At 43.2% G+C, this 21,256-nt stretch overlaps 1 protein-coding gene across 4 annotated transcripts in view; it reads right to left on the minus strand.

Moving 5' to 3' along the window:
• PEBP4 (phosphatidylethanolamine binding protein 4) overlaps nt 1-21,256 on the minus strand; it is a 440,324-nt gene that overhangs the window by 346,072 nt on the left and 72,996 nt on the right. The gene's annotated exons all lie outside the window — the stretch shown is intronic.

Consider the following 21,256-nt stretch of genomic DNA (forward strand, 5'->3'; position numbering starts at 1 on the left):
TGTTGCATGATACTACGTCAGTCCTGAAGCCACACTTCTGGTTTTCTTGGATCAGAAACATTTTCATCCCAACACCTTTTTAAACTACTATGTCTAGCATGATTACTGTTATTACTATTACTTTAAATATTACTAGGTTGCATCCAAAGCAGCATCAGTGGAGTTCAGCTAGCATAGTGGTAATTCCATTTCCTCTTTTCTCGTAGTGTCCCCCAATCTTCTCCAGAGGTTCCCCCAACCCTCTCGAACTGATTTTGAGGGCACATGGGGAGCTGCAGGGAAGAGGAGAAGAAAGTTCCATTCTGCTAGCACAAGCATCTTGCACTAGCTGAACAGGAGCATTGGATGCTGCCCATGATTTATTGAACTTGTATACCGCTTAATTTCAAGAAATCTCTAACATCTGTCCAACAGTGGAAATAGGATTTTAGGAGTAAAGAAAGCAATAATAATATTGCCTTGTTCAGCAATTGTGAGACCATATCTGAAGTGATGTGGGTACTTTTAGGCATCAGTTTTCAAGAAGAATGCTGAGAAATATGAAATGTGTTGGCTGTCTTGTAAAGGACATAAAAAGCCAACAAATAATGGTTCTTTAATTGTGCAGTGAGCCTTCCTACAAGACCAAGAGTTGTGACAGAGACTTGTGTTCCTTCAAGACCTATCACAGTATCAGCCAATTGAGCCAAGAAACAGAATTCCAAGCTACTCTCAGTCTCTCACACCTGGAGTCTGGGGACCCAGTTCTGTGCTGATTGAGAGGCCTGTGGGCAACTGTTCTCTGAAGTTGATCTCCAAAGTATTTTATTTGTTCTATTGTTAAAGGCAATTCTGTATAACAGACTACTAGCAACTAAATGTAATTTACAAAACCCTTACATTCCAGCTCAATCACTGAGATCATTGGCAGGAGCAACGTTGGTCATCCCCAAGTTGGTGAGGCTCATTTAACATCAACATGAAATCAAGTCTTGTCTTCAGCCCAGCTCTCTAGAATGCTCTGCCACAGAAATTCAGCATGCACTTCTGCCTACTGAAAACCTTTCTTTTTCTGCCAGGCTTATGCAGACAATAAAGAGGTATTTTTACATTAGCTGACCTTTGTTTTTACTGTCTTTTTCATGGTTTTTATTGTATATTTTTAATTTGTTGTAAACTACTTTGATGGGTTTTTTTAAAATGAAATAGCAGTTTTTAAATATATTTATAAATAACTAAATGTACACTCTAATGAAGCTAGCAAGTTTGTTTCACTCTTATCTAACAGCATCAATACATCTCCATCTTCCTAGTCTAGTGCTTTAATAACTTGAATTTTATATTAGGATCCAGATTAACATTTCCTGCTCTGGAGTTGTATGTTAAGGGTGTTAAAAATGAGTTATGGAAAACAGGCATGCATTAAGTGAAACCTAACAATCTGACCAAGGAAATGCAATCTTATTGACATGGATAAAATGTGACTACATAGGAGCATCCTGGTGCTATAAACCAACATTCTACCAAAAAGGGAAAAAAAGGTTGATAGGCCCATGCTATGATAGAACCAGCCATAAACTGACATGTTCACCAGCTGTGAACTGATACATTCAGTTCCAGGTGGCATACAGTTTCTCTTGTCCCTCTTTCTGTAACATTGAAATCATAGTAGGTGCTACTGAGATTGAGTACCCCACTCCAGCTGAGGAAAGTATTGGACTGAGTATATTCTGAGCTGCAACAGATAAATTAAAGCCTAACAATTTGCCACTCCATGACCCTTCACCAGTGGAACTATGGAACCGCTTTCAACCACTCAAGGATGAGCCTGTGGTGGAAGAATTACAGGAGACCCTGTGCGACAACGAGCAAGAGGCTGAAGCTCAATCAAGTAGGGGCAATAAAAACAAGCCCCACAACAAGAAGAGTAGAGTACTAGTAGTGGGAGACTCCCTACTGCGTTGCATCGAAACCCAAGTATGTAGAGAAGTTCCGTGGACTCACCAGGTATGCTGTCTACCACGAGGACAGTTTAGAGATGTGACGGAAGGGTTGCCATTACTCATTTAGCCCACCAACAGGTATCCCTTTCTCCTCATCCATGTGGGAACAAATGATACTGCCGAATGAAGCTATGAAGAAATCACATCAGACTTTGAAGCTCTGGGAAGGAAACTCAAAGACTTTGGGTCCAGATAGTTTTTTCATCCATCCTTCCAGTACTTAGAAGAGGAGTAGAAAGGGAAAGAAAAATACTCAGTGTGAATGAATGGCTACGAAGGTGGTGCCGACATGAGAGATTTGGATTCTGGGACCATGGGCTATGCTTCCGGGAAGATGGACTGCTGGCAAGTGATGGGTTGCATCTTACAAGGACTGGGAAAAATGTGTTTGGCCACAGCATGGAGAAGTTCATCAGGGGGGCTTTAAACTGAATCCTAAGGAGGAGGGAGACGTAAACTTTGTGGTAACAACTGCTGAAGGCTTGTGCACAGTAATGGGAACAGAGAGATCGGCTCTAATTGGGCCCAGTAACAGTCCTCAGAAAAATGTAGTAAGGAAGCCAAGCCATAAATCACATGGTCTTCTATGTCTGTATACTAACGTGCAGAGCATGGAAACAAGCAGGTTGAACTTAAACTCTTAATACAGGAGGGTAATTACGACTTGATAGGTATAGCTGAAACTTGGTGGGATGACTCCCATGACTGGAATACAGCAATTGAAGGATATACCTTGTTCAAAAAGAACAGAAGGAATAAAAAGGGAGGTGGAGTCGCACTATATGTTAAAAATATATATCCTTGCACAGAAATACAGGAAGATGAGCTTGATAGCTCCACTGAGAGTATCTGGATGAAAATTAATGGGGCAAGTAATAAAAGGAATGTGGTGCTTGGAGTCTACTACCGACCACCCAATCAAGGAGAAGACGGTAATGTAACTTTTGAAAAGCAATTTGCCAATGTTTCGAGGAGGCATGATTTAGTAGTAATGGGGGACTTCAATTATCCCGATATCTGTTGGGAGACAAATTCTGCCAAACACGGCCCCTCCAAGAAATTTCTGACTTGTGTTGGAGATACCTTTCTCCTACAGAAAGTGGAGGAAGCAACCAGAGGATCAGCTATCCTGGGCTTGATTCTAACCAATAGAGATGATTTGGTGGATGAAGTGGCAGTTAGGGGAACTCTGGGGGAAAGTGACCACACCATACTTGAATTCTTGATATTAACAGAAGCTAACATCAATCCCTGGAAAAACTCTGGAGCAGATTATAAAGCAGTCAATCTGTAAGCACCTTGAAAACAATTACTAGGAGCCAACATGGATTTATGAAGAACAAATCCTGCCCTGCCAATCTAATCTTATCTTGTTTTTTGATCGGGTAACCTCCCTTGTAGACTGTGGGAATGCTGTGGACATAATATATCTCAACTTCAGCAAAGCTTTTGACAAAGTGCCCCATGATATTCTGATTAGCAAGCTAGCTAAATGTGGGCTGGATGGAACAACAGGTGGATCCACAGTTGGCTCCAGAATCGTACCCAAAGAGTGCTTATTAATGGTTCCTTCTCAAACTGGGTGGAAGTAAAGAGTAAGGTACCACAGACCTTGGTCCTGGGCCCAGTGATCTTTAACATTTTTATTAATGACTTGGATGAGGAGGTACAGAGCATGCTTATCAAATTTGCAGATGACACAAAATTGGGGGTCACAGCTAATACCGTGGAAGACAGAAACAAAATTCAAAGGGACCTTGATAGGCTGGAGCATTGGGCTGAAAACAACAGAATGAAATTCAACAGGGATAAATGCAAAGTTCTACACTTAGGAAAAAGAAACCAAATGTACAGTTATAAGATGGGGGATACTTGGCTCAGCAATACGACATGTGAGAAGGATCTTGGAATTGTCATTGATCACAAGCTGAATATGAGCCAACAGTGTGATGTGGCTGCAAAAAAGGCAAATGCTATATTAGGCTGCATTAACAGAAGTATAGTTTCCAAATTGCGTGAAGTATTAGTACCCCTCTATTAAGCAGTGGTTAGGCCTCATCTTGAGTACTGCATCCAATTCTGGTCTCCGCACTTCAAGAAGGTTCAGAGGAGGGCAACAAGGATGATCAGGAGACTGGAAACAAAGTCCTATGAGGAGAGACTGAAAGAACTGGGTATGTTTAGCCTGGAGAAGAGAAGACTGAGGGGAGATATGATAGCACTCTTCAAGTACAAGAAAGGTTGTCACACAGAGGCGGGCCAGGATCTCTTCTCGATTGTCCCAGAGTGCAGGACACGGATTAATGGGTTCAAGTTGCAGGAAGCCAGATTTTTACTGGACATCAGGAAAAACTTCCTAACTGTTAGAGCCATACGACAATGGGACCAATTACCTAGAGAGATAATGAGCTCTCTGACACTGGAGGCCTTCAAGAGGCAGCTGGACAGCCATCTGTCAGGAATGCTTTGATTTGGATTCCTGCATTGAGCAGGGGGTTGGACTTGATGGCCTTGTAGGCCCCTTCCAACTCTACTATTCAATGATTCTATGATTCTACCAAAAAGGGGGGGGGGAATGTTGATAGGCCCGTGCAATGATAAAACCAGCCATAAACTGACATGTTTACCAGCTGTGAACTGATACATTCAGTTCCAGGTGGCATACAGTTTCTCTCGTCCCTCTTTCTGTAACATTGAAATCATAGTAGGTGCTACTGAGATTGAGTGCCCCACTCCAGCTGAGGAAAGTATTGGACTGAGTATATCCTGAGCTGCAACAGATAAATTAAAGCCTAACAATTTGCCACTCCATGAGGCAAACAAAACTATGAGTTACTAAAGATCTGAACCTCTTTATTTTTGCTCAGAAAAGCATGCAGTTGTAGCAGGTAGATATCAGCAAGTAAATATACTGTAGTGGTGTTTTTTTCTTTCACTGCTATGACTAGAAAGGTAGATCTTATCTCATGATTTTTTAATCAATCTATGATGATGGCTGACTAAGATACAATCTTGCTCTGGGCAATGCCAAGAAAATAATGAATTTAAAAGAAGAAAAAGAAGAAGCTTTAGTGATATTGAGGGACACTGATTGACATCAAATGAAATGAAATTGCCAGATTCTGTTGAAATTGTTTGAAAACCAGGAACAGAATGGGTATGTGATACATGATAACCTCAGGTTTTGCCAGATCTACCTTGCACTTTTTCTTTCATAGAACACTGATTTTTACATACCATGGGGGGGGGCAGGAATGCCACATTCTTCAAACAGAGGATCTCTCTTTTTTGTACTTTGTGTATGCATTCAGCATTGCTGAAATGTGGTTAGATTTCAAGGAATGAAACAACCAAGGTAAACAAAGGAATGCTACCCACACTTTAACATCAATATAGTGTTTATATATTCAGTGATTGAGGTTGGAAATAATCAATGAATGTGAGCAGAGTATGAAATGCTTTATTCACCTCTTTCTTCCTCACTGGGCTGTCGCTTACCATACCTTCTAACAAACTTCAGGTAAAAATAAGTTGTGTACTCTTAGGACATGAATCACATGGTTCCCACATAACACATACCTCCATGGAAGCAACAGCATACTTTCTCAGCAACTTTTGTTTGGACAAACACTTTCCGCATCTCCTCATAGCTCCCCAGTCATGAGATAACCTGGGCCTTCCAAGATGACAAAGACTTAAATATTTGAGGGGAGAGGACCATTTGTATCTCAATCATGATGCACACCTTTATTTGCAAGAGTAATAAAAATGCAGAAAAAAATGGCCCATCAACATAGTCTCCCTTTAGAGCAAAAGACGCTATACATTCATTGTAAAATGATACATTGAAACACTTCCTTGCAACTGTGTATTGAACACAACAACCCCAGGTTGCAGACTCTTGAGCGTATAGACTCTGGAGGTCCTGATTCAGGGGTTTCTGACTCAAGAGCCCCTGATCCAATGAGGTCTGGCTCAGGCCTGGTCATGATACTGGGACCTGGGTTGGTTTCCAGCACTTTTGCCTTAGGTGCTGCTGGTCTGACTGATTAAGCGAGCCTCTCCTGGTGTGAATGAGAGCCCAGGCTGCCGCTCAGCGTGGAGGTTGCGTGTAAAGTGGTTGCTACGAAGCCATCCCATGTGTTTTCTTTCCTCTATTCAGGGAAATGGGTGGTGGAATTTGAGTGAACTCTTTATATGGGTATGGGGCAGTGTGATATAGAGGATAAGGTGAGAGCAGCAAAAGGGAAGCATTGGTAAGAGTACAATGAGGGAAGAGTACAATGAGGGACAACAGGAATTTGACTCACTACTCCAGAATTGTGGTAAATTGATCACTACCATCACCCATACCAGTGAATCTTGTTGTTGTCACTACTATGACATCTCTCATCTCCTTTTTCATTGTATCCACTATGACAATCCCAATACCATCCTTGTCTTTTTCCTGCCAGCTTCAGTCTTTTAAGGACTTTCGTCCAGTACCTGTTAAAATTCAACAGTTAAATAAATTACCTTGAATCCATCCACAAAAATAATTGTATCTGTAACGTGTTTCTTGTGTTGCTGTGCTCACCTTTTCTACCATTTGTTACGTCATTCCCACCTACAATGTCCTTCCTATTTTTTTTAATTGAACCATTTCCCCCTTAACCTTTAGCTTAAACTATACGTCCCTTAGAGGCATCTGTCATATCACTTCAGTGTTCCTTTTGATGCCTAGTATCCTGATCATATGAAACTTTCATCTTTCATGAACCCTTTTTAACACGGGACTTATTTTAGCAAGTAAACTATGTGTCTCCCACATGGCCACTGCATGTTATAGAAAATTATCTGGCATGTTTCAGACGACACAGCTCTTGAGACACACTAGCCAGGCTCATTGTCACTCTGCATGAACTGAAGGAGGAACTAGGTGCATTTCCCTGTCCCACTCTACAGAATTGACTATTAGCAGGGGGAAAATGCACAGTATGATTACAGTGACAGCTCTGCATTTACTGGAATACTTGCCCTCTCAATCCCTGCCCATCATGCCCAGTAAAATCTAGTAGGAGAGGATTGACTGAATGGGTCCAGGGAACAGTTAGTGCCTCATTACATGAGGGAGTAATGCCCACAACCTTGAAAGGGGTGGTGAGTCAGCCCCACTTGAAGAGGCCCTCCCTGTATCCAGAGGTTTTAGAAAACTACCTAGTCTCTAAAATTCCTTTCTTGGACAAAGTGATTGAGAGGGTTGTGGCCAGCTGGCCAGGTACAAGTATGCCTGGATGAAGCAAATTATCTAAATCCATTTCAGTTTCACTTCAGTCCCGGTTTTAGACTTCGTCATCTTGATTGATTACCTTTATTAGGAGAGAGGCAAGGGGAATATGACCCTGTTGGTTCTCCATTCTCCATGATCTCTCAGGGGCTTTCAGCACTGTTGACCATGGTGTGCTGCTGGAATGACTCAGGGGTGTGGAAGTTCAAGTCACTGTATTATGGTGGTTCATTGCGAGAAAACAACACAATGGGATTGTTGCTTGGCTCCAGGGCTTTGAGCTGTGGGGTCCCGCAAGGATCCATTCTGTCTCCTGTGTTAGTTAATATCTATATTAAACCACTGGGAGCTGTCATCCAAGGATTTGGAGCACAGTGTCATCAGTATGCTGGTGACAAGCAGATCTATCTCTCCATCCCATCTGAATCAGGAGAGGCTGTGAAGTTGTTGAACCGGTTCCTGAAAGCAGTGGTGGGCTAGATGGGGGCTAATAAACTGAAGCTGAATTCTGATTGGTAGATTTGGAAATGTTGTGGGTAGGCAGTTCCCATGCACAGGAAATAGGGGAAAGTCCTCTTCTGGGATGAACTGTAGTTCTCCTAAAGCAGCCTTTCCCAACTAGTGGGCCACCAGATGTTGTTGGACCACAATTCCCATCTTTCCTGACCATTGGCAATGCAGGCTGAGGCTGATGGTAGTTGTGGTCTATGAGAATCCCACCTCAGACCTCCACCTGTCAGGTCCCTCCAGTCAGGATCCTCTGGTTTTATTTGTTCTCTCACCGGCTCTAGCACAGATCTCACAAGATCCCACTGCTAGGCAGCACCACCAGGCACTCTCTGTCTCACAATATTGCCTTAGGACTTTGCCTTAGTCCCCTTCTGGCCTATTGTTACTTTGTGTCTGGGTGCACTTGCAGGCCACAACCCGCTGTATCTTTATGCCTATAAAGCATACAGCCCTGGGTTGCCCTGGATACTTATGATACACTATCTCTTCACCACTGCCACCATTGATACTGTTTCCCAACCTTAGTATATGCCCTGCCCACCCTTCTGGTCTGTGAAAACCCAGTCAAGGATCAGGCGTTTTGTTAAACCAAGAACTATTTATTTATTTACACAGGGAATAACAAGATTACTTAAAGGTTCAGTGAATAAGCGTGTGGTTTCATAAGATGTGTTACTCTTTATATTTCTTAGTCATAAATAACCTGCCTCACTACCTGCCAAAATCCAATCCACCCCTCCAAAACTCAGAACCAACCAACAAACTCCACTGTCATCCTCTCATTTATACCTTCAGCCACTCAAACGCTCAGCCAATCATCATACAGCATTCTCCAGCATTCTAGCCCATGTACTCCCCCCTCTCACTCAATCTACTCACCATGTATACTTTAATAAACCCGCACTTACCATATTTACAGTTATCAAAATACAGGGGCATCACATTTCCCCCCCCTTTAAATAAAAGCAAAGTATTACTCCTGTGCCCAGGAATAATACGACGTGTTATATACAAGTGCATGTCACTTAGGGGTAGAGTGTCCTTTCAGTCTCACATCTTGATCACGTGACTGCTGTATCAGCAACCTGCCTTGGAAGTCCATCCGCCAGCACATTGTCATTTCCTTTGATGAAAACAAAGTCCACCTGATATCCCTGCAGCGCCCAGGACCACCTTTGCAGCATGGTGTTGTTGTTTCTCATAGTGTCCAGCCACAGCAGCGTGCAGTGATCCATGATGACTGTGCATCTCCTTCCCCACACGTAGGGATGCAGCTTACTTAGACGGCACACAACTGCCAAACACTCTTTCCGTACCGATAAGTAGTTCCGTTCTCTTGCTTACAGTTTACGACTTAGGTATGCAATGGGATGCTTGATGCCTTCCCTCTCCTGCATCAGCACAACTCCAAGAGCCAAATCAGACGCATCTGTCGCCACGATGAAAGACTGCTCAAAGTCTGGAGCTATCAACACGGGACTCTGGCACAGTGCTTGCTTCAGTTGGTCAAAAGCTTTTTGACACCTTTCATCTCATCTCACACACTGAGAACACTTTTTTGAGACTCTTTTGTTCGTATCCCACCGCTACAGCCACCACATGTGAGGATCCCAACCTGCTGCCACCACCTGTCAGGTCCCTCCAGTCAGGATCCTCGGTTTTTATTTGTTCTCTCACCGGCTCTAGCACAGATCTCGCAAGATCCCACTGCTAGGCAGCACCACCAGGCACTCTCTGTCTCACAATATTGCCTTAGGACTTTGCCTTAGTCCCCTTCTGGCCTATTGTTACTTTGTGTCTGGGTGCACTTGCAGGCCACAACCCCGCTGTATCTTTATGCCTATAAAGCATACAGCCCTGGGTTGCCCTGGATACTTATGATACACTATCTCTTCACCACTGCCACCATTGATACTGTTTCCCAACCTTAGTATATGCCCTGCCCACCCTTCTGGTCTGTGAAAACCCAGTCAAGGATCAGGTGTTTTGTTAAACCAAGAACTATTTATTTATTTACACAGGGAATAACAAGATTACTTAAAGGTTCAGTGAATAAGCGTGTGGTTTCATAAGATGTGTTACTCTTTATATTTCTTAGTCATAAATAACCTGCCTCACTACCCGCCAAAATCCAATCCACCCCTCCAAAACTCAGAACCAACCAACAAACTCCACTGTCATCCTCTCATTTATACCTTCAGCCACTCAAACGCTCAGCCAATCATCATACAGCATTCTCCAGCATTCTAGCCCATGTACTCCCCCCTCTCACTCAATCTACTCACCATGTATACTTTAATAAACCCGCACTTACCATATTTACAGTTATCAAAATACAGGGGCATCACATTTCCCCCCCCTTTAAATAAAAGCAAAGTATTACTCCTGTGCCCAGGAATAATACGACGTGTTATATACAAGTGCATGTCACTTAGGGGTAGAGTGTCCTTTCAGTCTCACATCTTGATCACGTGACTGCTGTATCAGCAACCTGCCTTGGAAGTCCATCCGCCAGCACATTGTCATTTCCTTTGATGAAAACAAAGTCCACCTGATATCCCTGCAGCGCCCAGGACCACCTTTGCAGCATGGTGTTGTTGTTTCTCATAGTGTCCAGCCACAGCAGCGTGCAGTGATCCATGATGACTGTGCATCTCCTTCCCCACACGTAGGGATGCAGCTTACTTAGACGCCACACAACTGCCAAACACTCTTTCCGTACCGATAAGTAGTTCCGTTCTCTTGCTTACAGTTTACGACTTAGGTATGCAATGGGATGCTTGATGCCTTCCCTCTCCTGCATCAGCACAACTCCAAGAGCCAAATCAGATGCATCTGTTGCCATGATGAAAGACTGCTCAAAGTCTGGAGCTATCAACACGGGACTCTGGCACAGTGCTTGCTTCAGTTGGTCAAAAGCTTTTTGACACCTTTCATCCCATCTCACACACTGAGAACACTTTTTTGAGACTCTTTTGTTCGTATCCCACCGCTACAGCCACCACATGTGAGGATCCCAACCTGCTGCCACCACCTGTCAGGTCCCTCCAGTCAGGATCCTCGGTTTTTATTTGTTCTCTCACCGGCTCTAGCACAGATCTCGCAAGATCCCACTGCTAGGCAGCACCACCAGGCACTCTCTGTCTCACAATATTGCCTTAGGACTTTGCCTTAGTCCCCTTCTGGCCTATTGTTACTTTGTGTCTGGGTGCACTTGCAGGCCACAACCCGCTGTATCTTTATGCCTATAAAGCATACAGCCCTGGGTTGCCCTGGATACTTATGATACACTATCTCTTCACCACTGCCACCATTGATACTGTTTCCCAACCTTAGTATATGCCCTGCCCACCCTTCTGGTCTGTGAAAACCCAGTCAAGAATCAGGCGTTTTGTTTAACCAAGAACTATTTATTTATTTACACAGGGAATAACAAGATTACTTAAAGGTTCAGTGAACAAGCATGTGGTTTCATAAGATGTGTTACTCTTTATATTTCTTAGTCATAACCTGCCTCACTACCCGCCTAAATCCAATCCATCCCTCCAAAACTCAGAACCAACCAACAAACTCCACTGTCATCCTCTCATTTATACCTTCAGCCACTCAAACGCTCAGCCAATCATCATACAGCATTCTCCAGCATTCTAGCCCATGTACTCCCCCCTCTCACTCAATCTACTTACCATGTATACTTTAATAAACCCACACTTACCATATTTACAGTTATCAAAATACAAGGGCATCACATGGTCCAACAACATCTGGGAAAAGTTTCATAGTCTGGGAGTGCACCTGGATTGCAATCTATCAATGACTTCTGTGGCTAGGAGTGCTTATGACCAGTTTAGGCTGGTATGGCCATTCCAGACCTGGATAGCATGGCCCCCTTTGTCCATGTTCTGGTGACCTCCCGCCTAGACGACTAGACTAGTGTGCTCTCCATGAGGCTGCCCTTGAAGGTGGCCCAAAGGCTGCAACTAGTGCAGAATGTAGCTGCTAGGTTTGTGAGTGAGGCAGTCCAATAGGACCATACCAGAGCTTGGAAAAGTTACTTTTTTGAACTACAACTCCCATCAGCCCAATCCAGTGGCCATGCTGGCTGGGGCTGATGGGAGTTGTAGTTCAAAAAAGTAACTTTTACAAGCTCTGCATATGCCACTGGTTATGAAAGCACTGCAGTGGCTGCCAGTGAACTACCAGATTCCATTCAATGTGTTACCTCTAGCACATAAAGCCCTAGACAGCTTGGGACTCGTGTACTTAAAAGAGTATCTCCCCCAATATCAACCATCTCAGGCCCTCTTGGTTGGTGCTGACCCATGACAGAACCTCCTCAGAGGCAGTTCCCCACTTATGGAATGCCCTCCCCAGTGAGGTGTGTCCCTCGTTATTAACATTCAGGAGAAATTTTAAAACATTCCTGCTCACCTATGTATTTGATGGCTGAAATATACTGTTCCTTGCAATCTTTAAATTCTGCTGTAGCCTACACAAGTATCTACATATGTTGGACATGTGATTGTTTTAAAATGTGTTTCTTTTAAAAATATTTTTAAATGTCTGTAGTTATTTTTTAATTGCTTTGCTTTGCTGTTTGCCACCCTAGGCTCCTTTGGGAGAAAGTGCAAGACAGTGATTTAATGAATGAATGAATATTTAAGAGTGCTTGTATGCTGTCCTTCAGTTTAAAAGCTCTCAAGGCAGCTCACAAAATTTAATATCATACAATAAAATAAGTGAAGCACTTTCCTGAAAGTGGAACCAAGAACATGTCCAAACTTCTGTTGCGGCTGTGCATTGCAGGGGAAGATCAGCAGTGGTGGGCAAGCTGTGTTCCTGAGAAGATTGCCTGGTACTAATCTTCTCACTGAAGACCCCCATTAAGCTTTTAAGGAACAACAGGGTTTTCCAGAATACAGTTTGAAAAACACTATGTTAAATAAATGTCTGTTGAAGTAAAATTTAGATATATACATGCCCATAGCTATACAGATGGACAATTTGTTTTTCAACCCTTCACTGGAAGCACAGCTAGGGGAATTAGCTTTGAGTCAAAGGAACAGCAACTCCTAGTGAATCATGAACACCAGCATGAAGAGATTTCCAGCAAACTAATTTATATGACAAGACCCTGATGGGTCAGCTCTAGACTGCATACACATAATCTAAAATAAGGAGTCATCAACAAAAAATGGTTCCCCAGCAGGAATAGTTTTCACTGTTTATGTCTGAAAATTCTGTGCTCCCAATTACAGGATCCTCACTGAGGAAAAGCTAACTACCTTACAACCTGTCAAGCTGTAGTAATTACAGTGGACAGACAATATTCATTAAATGACATCTGCTGAGGACATGCTTTAAAATGTGAGATTCATATGTCATGGTGGTTTCCCGTCATGGTAATGAAGAGCTGAGAATGGCACCTGCCTTCAAAGAGGGGTAGCAGAAGAAAAAAATGTTTAAGAAGAGAGTGATTTTTTTTTAATTATAAAAGTCTTTAAGAAGCTGGATTTGACAGTGCAGTACCCTGAATCTCTCTCCAGGCCACACATACTACAATGGCAATATAGAAATGTGCCTGCAATGCTTAGTAAGAGTGCATTAAAATTGAGGGTACGAATGCATCAGAACAAAAGGTTATATTTTCTGAGCTAGCGATATAGTGTGGTTACAAAGCCAGTGTGGTATAGTAGTGAGAGTGTTGGACTAGGACCTCGGAGACCAGGGTTTGAATCCTCACTCAGCCGTGAAGCTCACTGGGTGACCTTAGGCCAATCACTGCCTCTCAACCTAACTACCTCACAGGATTGTTGTGAGGATTAACTGTAGGAGATAAAGGTGGGATATAAATGAAATCAATCAATCAATCATGTGAGAAGGCAGCAATTTCCATCTCAATCAGAGCAGTTTCTGTTCTGCTGCACTTTGGCTTCCACCAAATACTACATTGTTTGTCTTGCTGTTCACTATTTTACATAACTTACGTAACTTACATAACTATTTATGTAATTTGCATTTATTTCAATGTAAAGGAAACATCAAAACAATGTAAAAAAGGGCACCAACAATGTATCCATTGTGGACTTAAAAACAACAATGATGTCAACGAATACTGACCATATTTGCTTGACTGGTTTCTATCCTGACCACAGACAAACATGAGAAATGCAGTAATTTCCTCTCTTCTGTTTTGTCGGAATTCTCCAATATAACTTTAGTGAAGACTGAAAACAATATTCAACATAACAAGCTGATAAGCTATGCAGACATTCTAGGAGACTAGCAAAATTCTGCTAACCAGACTCCTTTCCACTTACTAAGAGTTACTGTATCTGTTTGTATATTGATTAGCTAACAGAAAACCTTTCTAAAATACTTGTCACTGGTTGTGTCACAAATGGATATAACATCATACCCTTTTATCAAATATCCTTCTCTCATAATAGGGAAGGGCCTCACTGTTCAGCAGCATCACTGGAGGAGTGGGTGCATTTGGGTTCACAAATCTTCTCACAAGGTCACCAACAACAATCATATTTGCAAGGTGATGAGTGCCTGCCCTAGCACATAGTGAGCGATAAGCTGAGTGTCATGGTTCAGCCCTTCCCAGAACTCAAATCTGAGTTGTAGATTAGATGGATATGGACCTCTCTGCCCCAGGACAAGAAGTCCTCATAGCAGCTTCCTGGTTTCCTGGCCACTCTCAGACCTTCCCTCAAATCTCCCAGAGCCACAGGAACAGAGGAGACAATGAGTAGGCAGGCTTTCAGGGCCGGTGAAGTGCCCAGGTAGCTGCATGTCAGGCTAATTTGGAAGAAGGCTTTGGAGATGCTTGTAAGTAGTTAGAAGCCATGGCTGGAACCTTGGTGCCTAAAATTTGGTAGAATGGTGGGGAATCACCACCTGGGCTTCAGAAGCAGCAAGACTTCTTACTGATTCTTAGGGCTCATCCAGACGACTGTATAATGTGTGACATGATCGCTTTGTGTTCTCATTATTTTTTGGTTGTCCAGATGACCTCGCATGCTTTTGCGCATTTTCACGAGGTTAAATCCGCTTTGGCATAACCGCGAAAAATGCGATTTGCTTTTTTAAATCGGGAATCATCCGGTGTGCCTTCAGCAGCTTGGATGCAATACTGCGGACTTTACAGCTGTGGGTGGTTCTTGGGCGTTTCCTTCCCTCATTCCCAGCCAATCATGTATTTCCACTTTTGCGCATGTGCGCGAATGTCCGGGAAAAGCCCGGGAAAAGGGAACCAATCAGAGCAATGGTCCAGTGTTGGGGGGGCTCTGCAACTTCTACTGCGCAGATACAGGAAATATTGGCACAGGAATACCTCGCATTAACGTACTCAATGGGACCAGAGCGAGTATGTAAACCGAAAATGTCCTTACAGTGAAGCACTACCTTTTAAAACTTTTTTTACCTCTCCTTCATGTGGAGCCTCAAAGCCCCGCACTAAAGCCTCCGCTGCTGCACTGCCACGCCTCTCAGCTGATTGCGCCTCCCAGCTGATTTGCGGTGGTGCGATTGCATCTATTTCCACCCCATGTGCTAAAGCCTCTGCTGCTGCGCTGCCACGCCTCTCAGCTGAACACAATCCCGCCTCCCAGCTGATTTGTGTACAGTGAAGGTCCATAGAGAGGCGTATTCCTGTAAGTGGTTTGCTAGAGCATCGCACTGTGTTTCTGGAGAAATAAGTGGAATTGCCAGCCATGTGTATCTCCAGAAAAGTTAATATGTGTAAAGGTGGAAACGCATACAGTCGATTTTGCGAAATATCGCAAATACAAACTAACAGAAATACAGGTATTATTGGCATATAAGTGGTTTGCGCGTTTCTTTTATCAGTGGGAACACCGCAAAGCCTGTGCTGGCCGTTTCAGTGCAGCTTTGCACGGCAGCGCACGGGGCTCTTTTCTGCAATTTTAATATGGATTTATGGGTGGGGAGAGCGAGTTGTGTAACTAGGGTGCCCTCATCATCTGCAGGGATGCTTTGAGCCGCCCTTGCATGAAACTGACTAGCCTGTTCCCTGCTCTCTTGTCAATTTCAGAGGGGAGATTTTTTTTTAAAAAAAATCCCTTTTAAAAATCAGCATGTTAACCCCACGCAAAGTCGACATGATGATGGCTTGCCCCATTCTCTCTTTAACCCCCCCAAATACCTCGCAGAATTGCCTGGATCACTCAGGCTTTGCACAGCAGCGTGCGGGGCTCTTTGCCTGCATTCCCTGCCCGAGCCAAGAGCGGCCACCCACAGGGGGGTGCTGCTTGCTTCCCTCGGGGGCAGCATTCCTGGGGAGAACCTGGGAGCCACAGCCGAGCGCTGCACTGTAGAAAAGCTCAGCAAAAACACATACATTCATTTTTGCGTAATATCGAAAATACAAGAGTGGCGAGCGGCAAGAAACTCCATTACTGACACAGGAAATTCAAACTTTCACGCTCTTACGTTCAAGCGCATGCGTGTTGCTGATTGTGGGTGAATGGGCGGAGGAGCACATGTCAGATTTTGCGCACCAATTGGCTGGTAGTGGGTTGTGTCGGAGGCGGAGCTGGGAAAAAGCGAAAAGAATGTGGGGGTCCTCCCGCTGCATGTACATCGGGAAAGAGCGAACAAACAGGTGAGTGGGGACTGTCAGATGACAAAGCGGATATGAAAAACATGGATTATCCCACTCCGTTTGGATGAGCCCTTAGTGATTCCAAAGCCCAGCATGACATCACCCTGTTCCTACTCCATGGTGGAAAAAGAAAGGGGTAAGTTGTGACCACGACAAATTTTGTCTGGCTACAAAGGCCAGCCAAAATTTATGGATTTGTGGTGTGTGCTGGCTGGCTGGCTTATTTATTTGCTGCCTTCATATCATGCAAGAAAAACAGGATATAAATATTTTAATTATAAATTACCTTTTTCATGGTCACAAGCTGTGTTCATCTCTGAATCACAATCTGAGGGGAATTTCATTTTTAAAGAGATGATTTAGGTAATATTTATCAGCTTTTGCAACTGGATATATTTTGCCCTGGCTCATGACATTAGTCTCCTGCTGTCAGAATTTTAGCAGCTGTAGCTGCAGCAGCAGGAGCTCCTGCTAATATACCTGCATTTATGTTCTGTTTTTCTAAAATACATTTTTAGTTTTGTTTCGTCATTTCCTCCAAAGTCTTATGCCACTTGGAAATAATACTTTTTATTTAATACAGAGGAGACAGAATAAGTACAGACAGAATACTGAGTTAATTAAGAAAAGGGTTCATACTGTTTAAAAATAGGTCAATGCTAGAGAACACCTTTTTCCCAAAAAGATTTGGTATAGTTGGGTCTCATAATTGGGGGAGCAAAGTTATGCATAGAACAATCCTATTCATATTCAGATCTGGTGGATGATGTGGCTTACAGGAAAGTGACCACACCATACTTGAATTCTTGATTTTAACAGGAGCAAAAGCTGAGAGTAGCCATACGTGCACCCTGGACTTCAGGAAAGCTGATTTTAATAAACTCAGAACAATTGTAAGTACGGTTCCATGGCAAGCAACCCTAATGAGAAAAGGAGTCCAAGATGGGTGGGAGTTTCTAAAAAAGGAAATTCTAAAAGCGCAATGGCAAGCAATTCCAACAAGGAAAAAAGGGGGGAAACAGCAGAAGAAGCTAATGTAGCTTCACAAAAAGCTTAGAGAGGACCTGAAAACAAAAAAGGACACATACAGGAAGTGGAAAGAAGGCCAGGCCACAAGGGAAGAGTACAGGCAGATATCACGGAATTGCCGGGATGGTGTCAGGAAGGCTAAAGCTGAGAATGAGCTGAGGCTAGCGAGGGATGCTAAAAGCAACAAAAAAGCTTTCTTCAGGTACATCCATAGTAAAAGACAGAGAAAAGAAATGGTGGCACAGTTACTCAATGAGGATGGCAAAATGACAACAGATGACAAAGAAAAGGCAGAAGTGCTCAATTCCTACTTTGGCTCAGTCTTCTCCCAAGAAAGGGTCTATGACCCTCCCAGGAAACATGAAGTAGAAGGGGCAGGATTGGAGCTTGAGATTGATAGACAAACAGTCAAGGAACACCTAATCACTTTGAACGAGTTCAAATCTCCAGGGCCACAGAAACTGCATCCTAGAGTATTGAAGGAACTGGCTGAAGAACTCTCAGAACTGCTGTCTATTATCTCTGTGAAATCATGGAGGACTGGTGAAGTGCCGGATGACTGGAGGAGAGCTAATGTTGTCCCTATCAAAAAGGGCAAAAAGGAGAAACCGGGGAACTACAGACCAGTCAGCCTAATGTCAATCCCTGGAACACTCTGGAGCAGATTATAAAGCAGTCAATCTGTAAGAACCTTGAAAACAATGCAGTGATTACTAGGAGCCAACATGGATTTATGAAGAACAAATCCTGCCAATTTAATCTTATCTGGTTTTTTGATCGGGTAACCTCCCTTGTAGACTGTGGGAGTGCTGTGGACATAATATATCTCGACTTCACAAAGTGCCCCATGATATTCTGATTAGCAAGCTAGCTAAATGTGGGCTGGATGGAACAACTATCAGGTGGATCCACAGCTGGCTCCAGAATCGTACCCAAAGAGTGCTTATCAATGGTTCCTTCTCAAACTGGGCAGAAGTAACAAGTGGGGTAGCACAGACCTCGGTCCTGAGCCCAGTGCTCTTCAACATTTTTATTAACGACTTGGATGAGGAGGTACAGAGCATGCTTATCAAATTTGCAGATGATACAAAATTGGGGGGCACAGCTAATACCGTGGAAGACAGAAACAAAATTCAAAGGGACCTTGATAGGCTGGAGCATTGGGGTGAAAACAACAGAATGAAATTCAACAGGGATAAATGCAAAGTTCTACATTTAGGAAAAAGAAACCAAATGCACAGTTATAAGACTGGGGATACTTGGCTCAGCAAGAAGGATTTTGTAATTGTCGTTGATCACAAGCTGAATATGAGCAATGTGGCTGCAAAAAAGGCAAATGCTATATTAGGCTGCATTAACAGAAGTATAGTTTCCAAATTGTGTGAAGTATTAGTTCCCCTCTGTTCAGCACTGGTTAGGCCTCATCTTGAGTACTGCGTCCAGTTCTGGTCTTCACACTTCAAGAAGGATGCAGACAAATTGGAACGGGTTCAGAGGAGGGCAACAAGGATGATCAGGGGACTGGAAACAAAGCCCTATGAGGAGAGACTGAAAGAGCTGGGCATGTTTAGCCTGGACAAGAGAAGACTGAGGGGTGATATGATAGCACTCTTCAAGTACATGAAAGGTCGTCACACAGAGTGCTGGGATCTCTTCTCGATCATCCCAGAGTGCAGGACACGGAATAATGGGCTCAAGTTGCAGGAAGCCAGATTTTGACTGAATGTCAAGAAAAACTTCCTAACAGTTAGAGCATACGACAATGGAACCAATTACCTATAGAAGTAGTGGGCTCTCCAACACCGGAGGCATTCAAGAGGCAGCTCAACAGCCATCTGTTCCTGCATTGAGAAGGGGGTTGGACTTGATGGCCTTATAGGCCCCTTCCAACTCTACTATTCTAGGATTCTCAGAAGTAAGTCCATTAAATTCATTGGGTTTGCTCCCAGGAAATCTGTGAATAGATTGCAGCCTTAGCTTGCTGTCATGCTTGAATGTTAAAAATCTCCCCACAGAAATTTTAAATAGGTCCTTTGCTAAATTCAACTCACTTATAGAAGGTAGCTGTGAAAAAAGGCAAATGATTAGGAAAAGGATTGAAAATAAAATCACCAGTATTATAATGCCATTATACAAATCTATGGTGAGACCACACTTGGAATATTGTGTATAGTTCTGGTTGCCTCTTCTCAAAAAGGACATTGTAGTTGGAAAAGGTTCAGAAAAAGGCAACCAAAATGATCAAGGGGTTGGAGCAACTCCCTATGAGAAAAGGTTACAACATTTGAGGATTTTTAGTTTAGAGAAAAGGTAAGGGGGAACATGACAGAAGTGATAACATTATGCATGGTGTAGAGAAAGTAAATAAGAGGAGGTTTTTCTCCTCTCATAATACTAGAACTCAGGGTCATCCAATGAAGCTGAACGCTGAAAGATTCATTACCGACAAAAGAAAGTACTTCTTCACACAATGCAGTATTAAACTATGGAATTTGCTCCCATAAGAAGCAGTGATAGCCACCAACTTGGATGGCTTTAAAAGAGGATTAGACAAATTCATAGAGGATAAGGCTATAAATGTCTTCTAGCCATGATGGCCATGTTCCACCTCTGAGTCAAAGGCAATATGCTCTGAATACCAGCTATTGAGAATCACAGGTGGGGAGAGTAGTGTTGCAGTCAGGTCTTGCTTGTGGGCTTCCCATAAGCATCTGGTTGGCCACATGCTGGACTAGATGGGCTAGTCACTTGATCTGGCAGGGCTCTTATGTTCTTGTGTTCTTATGTTAAGAATTTTGGTCACGGAGAAAGGCATTGCTAAAAAATACAGTGGCATATTATGCTCTGAGTGGAACCTCCATAGTTGGTCACATCCACAGTATACATTGAAAGCACTCTTTAATACCACTTTAATTCTCCCAAAGAATCCTGGGAACTATAGTTTGTTACACAGCTTTTAACCGTAGCTTTGGGGGGGGGTCTTCTAACAATTCCCAGTACCATTAACAAACTATAGTTCCCAGAATTCTTTGGGTGAAACCTTGATGTTAAAGTGGTATTAAAGAGTGCTTTAAATGAATGGTATAGATGTAATTCCATTTCCAGGTAACTGCTGAAAAGTAATGCCTCAGCTGCAGTAAAGGGCTCTAGGGAGGACACAAGTCTCATATTGTAGACCCCTATCCAAACAGCGTTAGAATGGTGGCTCAAACAAACTGGATGTATATCTACATGAGTAGCATGAAGCAACCTATTCAAGGTTATGTCTGCAATTGTGAAAGACAGAAGTGAAACACAAAGGACAGAAAGGTTAGTATATCAGTTGAACTGCCGTGGCTTCTATAAAGAACCCTGGGAGTTGTAGTTTGGATCCCTATTCCCCTCCATCCCAATAACTATAATTCCCAGGATTCCCTGGTGGATCAGGAAATTACTGTTAACCCAGTTTGACTCTGCAGCGTAAATGCAGACAGAATTCTGAGGGCTGAGGAAGATTTATATTATATCATGCCCCTATTTCCAAAATGCAGGAACCTGTACAAATGATCCCAGCTACCTTTGGGGCACCTTAATTGCTGAGAAATGTTTTGAAAATTGTCTTAGTGCAGACACATTGATTATTCCACCAATGGAATGGAATGGCTGTCTGCAGAGAGCAACCAAGGACCAGCTCCTTCAACTGGAGAGCCAAGAGCTTAGCGGAGTCTTTTTTGAAATATTTTAACTACCTGCTGCAGCTGCTGCTTGCCTGAAATGGAATTTGTAGGAGGGGGCAGTGGGGTCTCTGGCTGTGGCTGCCAGAACATCTAATTGCTCTGCAGTATTTCTTCTTCTCCT

This window comes from Rhineura floridana, chromosome 12, assembly GCF_030035675.1.
Source record: "Rhineura floridana isolate rRhiFlo1 chromosome 12, rRhiFlo1.hap2, whole genome shotgun sequence".
In the NCBI taxonomy this organism is placed as follows: Eukaryota; Metazoa; Chordata; class Lepidosauria; order Squamata; family Rhineuridae; genus Rhineura; species Rhineura floridana.